This window comes from Haliotis rubra, unplaced genomic scaffold (genome assembly GCF_003918875.1).
Source record: "Haliotis rubra isolate DU_JTF1 unplaced genomic scaffold, ASM391887v1 Scf476, whole genome shotgun sequence".
In the NCBI taxonomy this organism is placed as follows: Eukaryota; Metazoa; Mollusca; class Gastropoda; order Lepetellida; family Haliotidae; genus Haliotis; species Haliotis rubra.
The window spans coordinates 142,027-151,223 of NW_025767164.1; positions in this window are offsets into that span (position 1 = coordinate 142,027).

Genomic DNA, 9,197 nt, shown 5'->3' on the forward strand with positions numbered 1-9,197 from the left:
GACAGCTTCTGGAAATTCAATTAACTGTAGGTTTTACAGGCATTATCCCACTTCTGGTCAAATGCATATGATAACTACTAACAGTTAAAAATCACTGAACATTTGAATTATTGACCCAGTACATTAATAACTTACTTGTAGGTTTGAAATGCTATTTACTATCATCAGCCAAGATAACTTCTTGAAATTCCATAAACTGTAGGTTTTAAAGGCATTATCCCACTTCTGGTCAAAGACACGTGATTCATAATAATAGTTAAAAATCTCTGTAAAATAGAATTATAGACCCAGTACATTCATAATTTGCTCAGTGGTTTGAAATGCCAATCTATATCATCAGCCCAGACAGCTTCTGGAAATTCCATAAACTGTAGGTTTTAAAGGCATTATCCCACTTCTGGTCAAAGGCATATGATAACTAATAATAGTTAAAAATCTCTGAAAAATTGAATTGTTGGCCTAGTAGAATAATAATTTACTTGTAGGTTTGAAATGCTATTTAATATTATCAGCCAAGAAAACTCCTTGAAATTCCATAAACTGTAGGTTTTAAAGGCATTATCCCACTTCGGGTCAAAGGCATGTGATTCATAATAATAGTTAAAATTAAAATTGAGGGAAGAGGGTGTAGTAGGGAAGTAGTGTAGTGGGTGGAGTGGGTGTAGCAAGGAGTGAGTCAAGCAAAAGGAAGAGGGTGTAGTGGAGTGGGTGGAAGCGGTGTGAGCCAGTTGAAAGCGAGGAAGAGAGAGTGTAGTGAAATAGCATGCTTGGAGTGGAGGCAGAGGTGGAGTCAGCTCGAGGAAAGGTGTAGTCAGAGTAGTGTAGTGGGTGGAGGCAGGTGAGTCGAAGCGAGGGAGGAAGTGTAGTGAGAGTAGTGTAGTGAGTGGAATGGAGTTAGCCAGCAGGTGAGTCAAGCAAAAGGGAAGAGGGTGTAGTAGAGTGGGGTGGCCCGGTGTAGGTAGAAGGCGAGGAGAAGAGGTGTAGTAAGAGTAGTGTAGTGGGTGGAGGTAGGTGGGAGCAATATGAGTCAGGCAAGGGAAGAGGTGTAATTAGAATTGGGAGGTGGAGCAGGTGTGAGTGAGGCGAGGGGAAGAGGCTGTGAGAAACAGGAACTAGTGTAGTGGGTGGAGTGATGTAGGTCGAGGCAGCAGAGGGAAGAGAGGAGTGTAGTAGTTAGTGTAAGTGGGTGGAGTGGAAGTGGAGTCAGGCAGGGAGAGTGTAGTGGAGAATTATAGTGACTGAAATTAAAGGCAGGAGAGTGCAGTGAGAGTAGTAGAAGTGAGGTGGAGTGACTGAAGCCAATTAGATCGAAACAAAAGGGAAAGAGGTGCAGTGGTATGCAGGCAGGTGGAAGTGACTGGAAGCGGAGTAGGTAGAGCAAGGGAAAGAGGTGTAGTAAGGAAGTAGGTGCTTAGTGGGTGGAGTGGGTGGGAGGTAGGTCAGAGCAAGGGAAAAGAGGTGTAGTGAGAGTAAGGTGCTTAGTGGGTGGGAGGCAAGGTGGGGTGAGCAGGAGATGGCATGAATGAGAAGTGAGTATGTGAGTAGGTGGAGTAGGTGGATTGATATGAGTCAGAAATGAGGGAAGAGGTGTAGTAAGGAAGTAGCATGGCCTTGGTGGGAGTGAAGTCGAGAGCAGGGAAAGAAAGGTAACAGTCAGAGTAATTATGAGTGGGTGGAGCTGGAGTGGAGTCGAACTGAGGAGGTGTAAGTAGGAAGTAGTGTAGTGGAGTGGAGTAGGTGTAAGCTTGAGGTGGTGAGTCAGAAGCAAAGGGAGAGGTGTGAGTGTGAGTGAGGGTGGAGTGGGTGGAGCAATAGAATCTGAGAAATGAGGAGCAGAGGTGTAGTGTAGGGAGTGTGAGTAGGTGGAGTAAGAGTGAGTCAGGCAGGGAGGGTGTATAGTAGAGAATGAGTGCTTAGTGGATGGAAGTGACTGCTAGGCCCAGGTGAGTGAGACAGAGAGAGGTGTAGTGAGGAAGTAGTGGAGTGGGTGAGCGTGTGAGTCAGGCAAGGAAGAGGAGTGTGAAGTAGGGAAATACTTGTTGAGTGGAAGTGGAGTGAAGTTGAGCAAAGGGAAGAGGCCTTAGTAAGAGTAGTGTAATCTGGTGGATTGACTGGGAAGCGATGTAAGTCAGCGAGAAAAGAGGTATGATGAAAGATGAAGAGTAAATTCTAGAATTGGGAATGGAGTAGAGTGAGCAAGGAAAGAAGTGTAAATAAGAAGTAGTGTAATTAGGTGGAGGCAGTGAATGTAGGAAGCAGAAAGAATGTAAGTAAAGAGTAGGTAAAATTAAGGGGTGGAAGCCCGAGGTAGAGTCGAGCAAAGAAGAAGGTGTAGTAAGAAGTAAAGAGTATAGTGCGTTAGAGTGGATGGATTGATACCTTAGAGTCGGAAAAAGGGAGGTGTAGTAGGGTAGAGTGCTTAGTGGGTTGAGTGACTGAAGCCAGGTAAGAGTGAGAAACTGAGGAAAGGTATAAAATGTGAGTAATTATAGTAGGTAGGTAGGTGGGAAGCTGATATGGAGTCAAAAAACTGAGAAGAAATTATGAAAGTAGAGAGTAGTGTAAGAGTAGTTGGGAAGCCGAAAGGTAAGTCAGGCAAGGAAAGAGGTATAGTAGAGTGAAGCCGGAAGTAAGAATCCCAGGCGAGAATTGTATAGTAAAGGGAAATGAGTATAGTAGAATTGGAGTAGAGTAGGTGCTTGAAAAATCTCGTCCATCATCCTCGATGCGACAAATAAATCAACAAAAAGATCAATCAAATCAATCATCATTCGATAAAATCGGTAAATCAAACAAAAAGTCATCATCATCTCATCTCATCGTCGTAAATAAATTAAATCAACAATAAATAATCATCGGTCATCGATGTCTCCTGTCATCAAACTCAAAATTATAATAAATAAATCTCATCGTCGTAAATTAAATCAAGCTCGAAAAAATCTCATCATCGTCATCGTCATCCGGTAGATTAATCATAAATCAAAACAAAAAGTCATCATCTGTCGCAAATTAAATAAATCATCAAGCAAAAAATCTCAATCAATCCTCGTCGGTAAATGGAAGTAAATTAGCAAAAGAATATAAATAAAACAAACCATCATCAATCGGTCTCGCAAATAAATCATAAAAGTCTCATCATCGGTCGTATCTCAAATCAACGAAAAATCGTCTCATCATCGTCGTCGTCGGCTCACGTAAATCAAACAAAGAAATCTCGTTCGTCGTCATCCGGTTAAATTAACCGGTAAGCAATCTAAATTAAGCAAAGATCGTCATCGTCATCGTCGGTAATCCGTCGACAATAAATCAAAGAAAATCTCATCATCGTCGTCGTTAAACCGTCGATCAAACAAAAATCTCATCATCGTCATCGGTCGGCAAATCTCAAAATCAAAGTATCATCATCATCTCATCGTCGTCGAGATAAATCAAAGTCATCGTAAATCATCGTCGACAAATGTCGGGTCATCATCTCGTCGTCGTCGAGATCGTCTCGCAAATCGTCAAACAAAGTCATCATCGTCATCGTCGGCAAATAAATCAAACTCATCATCCATCGTCATCGTCACGTCGTCGATAATAAGTCAAAACAAAGTCATAAATAAAAATCTGTCGCAAATCGACCAAATCGTCATAAAGCGTCGTCAAAAGTCGTCGGTAAACAAATGTCATCAAAAGTCGTCATCGTCATCGTCGTCGTGGTCTCGCAAATAAAGTCACTCCGTCATCGTCGGTCGGCTCGTCTCGATCAAACAAAGTCTCCATCGTCTCGTCGATGTCGATTAAATCTCCTCGATCTTTCAAAGGCGTCTCGTCGTCGTCGATAGTCGTCAACAAAGAAAACTTCTCATCATCGTCGTCGATTGATGTCTCGTCAGCGAAAGTCGTCATCGTCATCGTCGGTCGGCTCGTAAAATCAATGAAAAGTCTCGTAAAATAAATAAAGTCGATTAAATGTAAACAGATGAAGTCGACTCAAAGGTCGTCATCGTCTCGTCGGTCGACAACGCCGACAAATTAAAGTCAAACAAAAGGTCTCGTCGTCGTCTCGTCGGTCACGTCGGTCTCTCCGCAAAATCGTCAAAACTCGAAAAGTCTCGTCGTCGTCGTCGATTAAATTAGATGCAGTCAAACAAAGGAAAAATTCTCATCGTCGTCGTCGGTCGTTAATCAAAATTAGCAAAGAAAAGTCTAAAGTAAAAATCTTTCTCGTCGGCTCGTCGATCAAAGCAAAAGATATAAATCATCGTCGTCGATTAAACCGGAAATTAAGTCAAAGCGAAAGTCAAATAAAATGCGTCTCGTAGTCGATGTTCCGGTCTCGTAGTCGATCGCTCGTATAGATAGTCGTCGTCGATTAAAATAAAGTCAAACAAAATTTCAAAGGTCTCGTCTCCGGAAGTCTCGTCGGTCGTCGTCGTCAAACAAAGGAAGTCTCTCGTCAAAATCGTCGTCGTCGTCAAATTAATAAGCAAATTAAAGTCAAACAAATAAAATGTCGTCGTCGACAATAAAGTCAATTTCGTATCATCATCGTCATAAATCGTCGTCTTCGACAATAAATCAAACAAAGCGTCGTCATCATCGTAAATTAATGGAAATCATCCGGCGTCATCATCGTCTCGTCGTGTCGATATCTCGTCAACAAAGTCGTCGTCGTCGTCGATTAAACAAAGTCGTCAAACTCATCTCTCTCATCGTCATCGTCGTTCGTCGGTCGTCGTCGATCAAACGAAAAGGTCTCGTCATCTATCGTCGATTCGATAAATAAAGTCAAAGCAAGGTCGTCGGAAGTCATCGTCCGGTTAAAATAACTAAACAAATAAAGTCAAACGAAAAGTCTCGTCGTCGTCGTCGGTCGTCGGTCGGTCGATAATCGTCGCAAAGTCATCATCGTCTCGTCACAAATGGAATCGTCAGCAAAGTCATAATCGTCGTCGATAAATCGTCAAACCGAAAAGTCATCATCATCTCGTCATCGTCGTCGTCGTCGTCTAAAAGTCGTCAATCCTTATCATCGATCGTCTAAATAAATCAAACAAAGTCCTCATCCATCGTCGATAGAATTAATATAAAGTCAAAACAAGGGAAAAGGTGTAATAAAATAGTCTCGTCGTCGATAACTGGAAACAATCTTGAAGCGCTCAAAGCGAAAGATAAATAAGAAATCGTCATAAATCGTCGATGAGTAAAGTTAAGCGAAAAGGTCTCAAGTAAAATAGATAGATTAGTGGAAACAAATATGAAATCGAGGAAAGGAAGGAGTCATAAATAAAATAAATCATAAATTAATGAGTAAAATCAAAATAAAGTCTCATCACATCGTCGTCGTCATCCGATAAGATTAATCTTAAATCAAACAAAGAGAAAATTAAATAAAATATATCGTCGTCAATCCCATTAAATCAAACAAAGTCTCATCATAAATCTCGTCGTCGCGTATTGAAGCAATAAATTAAAGCAAAAAGTATAATCATCGTCATCGGTCGGCAAATAAATCAACAAAGTCATCGTCGTCGTCGGTAAACTTAAATCAAAAGTCTCATCATCGTCGTCGTCGATAACCGATATCATAATCATCAAATAAATCGTCGTCGTCGGCTCGTCGTTAAATCAAAGTCATCATCGTCATCGTCGATTAAATAAAATCATCAAGAATTAAATAAATGCGTCGTCGTCGGCAAAATAAGTCAAGCTCGCGTCATCATCCGTAATCGTCGTCCGTCGGTAAACAATCTTAATTAAAATTAAATAATGCGTCATCGGTAAATCGTCGGCAATCAAATCAACAAAATCGTCTCATCATCGTCGTCGTCGTGAAGCAAAATAAAGTCAACAAAGAATAAAATCGTCTCGTCGGTCGTAACTAAGCAAATTAAATTAACGAAAGATCATCATCATCTCGTCGTCGTCGTCGACAATCTCTAAATCAAACAAGAAAAATCTCGTAAAATAAATGCCGTAGATTAAATAGCAAATTAAATCAGCAAAGGTATAAATAAAATGGTAATCGTCGTCGATTAAATAAATCGTCAAAGATAAATAAAATAAATCTCGTCGGTCGTCGATAAAGTCAAACAAAGTCATCATCGTCGTCGTCGATAAAGTCGTTCGTCGTATCGTATAAAGTCGTCGTACGTCGATCGGTCTCATCTCAGTCGTCAAACAAAGTCGTCGTCATCGTCTCGTCGTCGGCAAAATAAATCTTTCATTCATCGTCATCGTCGTCGGTGATTGTCATAAAGTCAAACAAAGTCGTCGTCATAAAAAGTCGATTAAAATAAGTCGTCAACGAAGTCTCGTAAATCGTCTCGTCGTCGTCAGTCTCATAAATAAAGTCACTCGTCATCGTCGATTACGTCGATGTCGGTATAAATCTCGTAAAGACAAAGTCTCGAAGTCGTCGTCGTCGTCATTAACAAAGATAAATAAAATGTCGTCTCGTCGATAAAACCGTCGTCAAACTCGCGTCTCGTCGTCGATCGTCGGTCGATCCTCGATCATAAAACAAAGTCGTCGTAAAGTATCTGGTCGATCGTCGATAAGATCAAACAAAGGTCTCAGTCAAACATCGTCGAGTCGTCGATAACTAAACAGATAAATTAATGAAGTCGTCATCGTCATCGTCATCCGCGTCGATATAAATCACTAAAGGTCACTTTCAAATCTCGTCGTCGGTCGTTCAAAGATATAAATCAAACAAAGTCGGTCGATCATCGTCGTCGTCACGTCCGGTCGATTTCATCGTCAATTTCAAGTCGTCAATCGTCGACAAAGTGTCGATCAAACAAAGAAAATTCTCATCATCGTCATAGGTGTCGATAATCAAATCAAACAAAGTCTCGTCGTCGTCATCGTCGTCGTCAGTCGATCAAACAAAGTCTCGTCGATCATAATAAATAAAATCGATCAAACAAAGTCTCGTAAAATAAATCGTCGTCGATATCGTAAAATCGTCAAAACAAAGTCGTCGTCGTCGTCAAATATCGATAGATCGTCAAAATTTCAGAAGTCTCGTCGTCGTCGGTCGTCGGTCTCATGGATCGTCAATTTCGAAGTCGTCATCGTCGGTCGTCGTGGAAGTCGATCAATCGTATCTCCGTCGTCTCGTCGTCGGTCGTCGATAAATTAAGCAAAGTCGTCGTCAAAAATCATCGCAAATCGATAAGTCGTCGAAATCAATCGTCGTCGGTCGATGGAATCGATCAAAGGTCTCGTCGTCGTCGTCGTCGGTATCACGGTCATCGTCGTCATAAAGTCGTCGTCGTCGATTCGTCGGTCATTTCTCGATCAAACAAACAAAGTCGTCGAAGTCGTCGTCGAAGTCGTCGATAAATCAATGAAAGGTCTCGTCATCGTCGTCGTTAATTAATAAATAAATCTGATCAAAACAAAGTCGTCGTCATCGTCGTCGATCGACAATCATCGTCAATCATCATCGTCATCGTCGATTCGATTCTTCGATAATCTCGTCAAACAGCGTCATCGTATCATCGTCGGTCGATAAATCGTCATTTCATCCATCGTCATCGTCATTAAACAATCTCGTCAAACAAAGTCGTCGTCGTCAATCGATCGATAGATATATCAAATAAAGTCATCCATCTCGTCATCGTCGTTCCGTCGATGGATAATCTCGTCAAACAAAGTCATCGAAATCATATCGTCGACCGATAGTCGTCAACAAAGTCGTCGAATCATCGTCGGTCATCTTCGACAAATCAAAGTCATAAATCTCATCGTCGTCGGTCGATGAAGCAATAAAATTAAAGCAAAAGAAAAAGTCTCATCATCGTCTCGTCACAAACAAATAAATCAAGCAAAAAATTAAATCGTCGGCAAACCAATCAAGCAAAAATCTCATCATCGTCAATCGGTCGTCATCGTAAGTCCTAAAATCTCGTCAGCCTTATGTCAGTAAATAAATCATCAACAAAGTCATCATGTCATCGTCGTCGGCGTCGGCTTAATATAAATTAAAGTCATCATCATCTCGTCGGTAAACAAACAATCTTAACTAAGCAAGAAATCATCATCATCATCGGTAAGCAAATGAATTAAACAAAATAAATAAATAAATCTCATCGTAAATAAATGTCAATCAAAGTCTCATCATCATCTCATCGTGTCAGCAAATCATCAAAATCTCATCATCATCATCATTAAATCATTAATTAAGTCATAAATCGTAAATCATCATCATCATCGTCGTCGATGCTTTCTCGGCAATAAATCAAAATCTCTCATCGCTTCATCATCGATAAATAAATCATCATCGCGCATCCTCATCATCATCAGTAAACAATAAATCAAACAAAATCTCATCATCGGCATCCGATAAACAAATAAATCGCTCAAAATCTCATCATAAATCATCATTCAATCGATGCGATAATCTCGTAGCAAAAAGTCATCATCCTGTAAATAAATTAAACAAATAAAATCAAAGTCATCAATCAAAATAAATCGTCGATTAATGCTTAAAATCAAAGTCCGCAAAAGGCGTCATCATCATCTCTCATCGGTCATCGTCGTCGACAATCTGGTCATAAAAGGCGTCATCGTAATATAAATTCACCAAATAAAGAGTAAATCAACAAAATCTCGTCGTCGATAAATAAAATCAAGCAAAGTCTCGTCATCGTCGTCGGTAAAATGTCGATGGTCCTAAAATCTCGGTCGAAAATCGCCTTATCGTCGTCGACAAATTAAATCAACAAAGTCATCATCATCGTCGGTAAATTCGAAAGTCGACAATCTCGTCAACAAAGATATCCGAAATAAAGTCGTCGATAAATGGCAAACAAAGTCAGTCATCATCGTCGTCGGTCGATAATAAATAAATCGTCAAAGCAAAGGTACATCTCGTCGATAAAATAGGCGTCGTCGAAGTCGTCGTCATCGTCATCATCCCGTCGAGTAAATCAAAGTCAATAAAAGCGTCTCATCACATCGTCGTCGATCAGTCGGTCGATAAATCAAACAAAACTATCATCGTCATCGATAAATCGTCTCGTCGTCGTCGTCGTCGGCTAAAGATCATCCATCGTCATCATAACGTCCGACGTTATCAAATCAAACAAAAGCGTCGTCGTCATATGCAGTCGTCAAAGATAAGTCGAAGTCTCGTAAATGCGTCAAAACGTCGACAGATCGTCAGGCACAAAGGTCATCGTCGTCGTCGATCGGTCGATAAT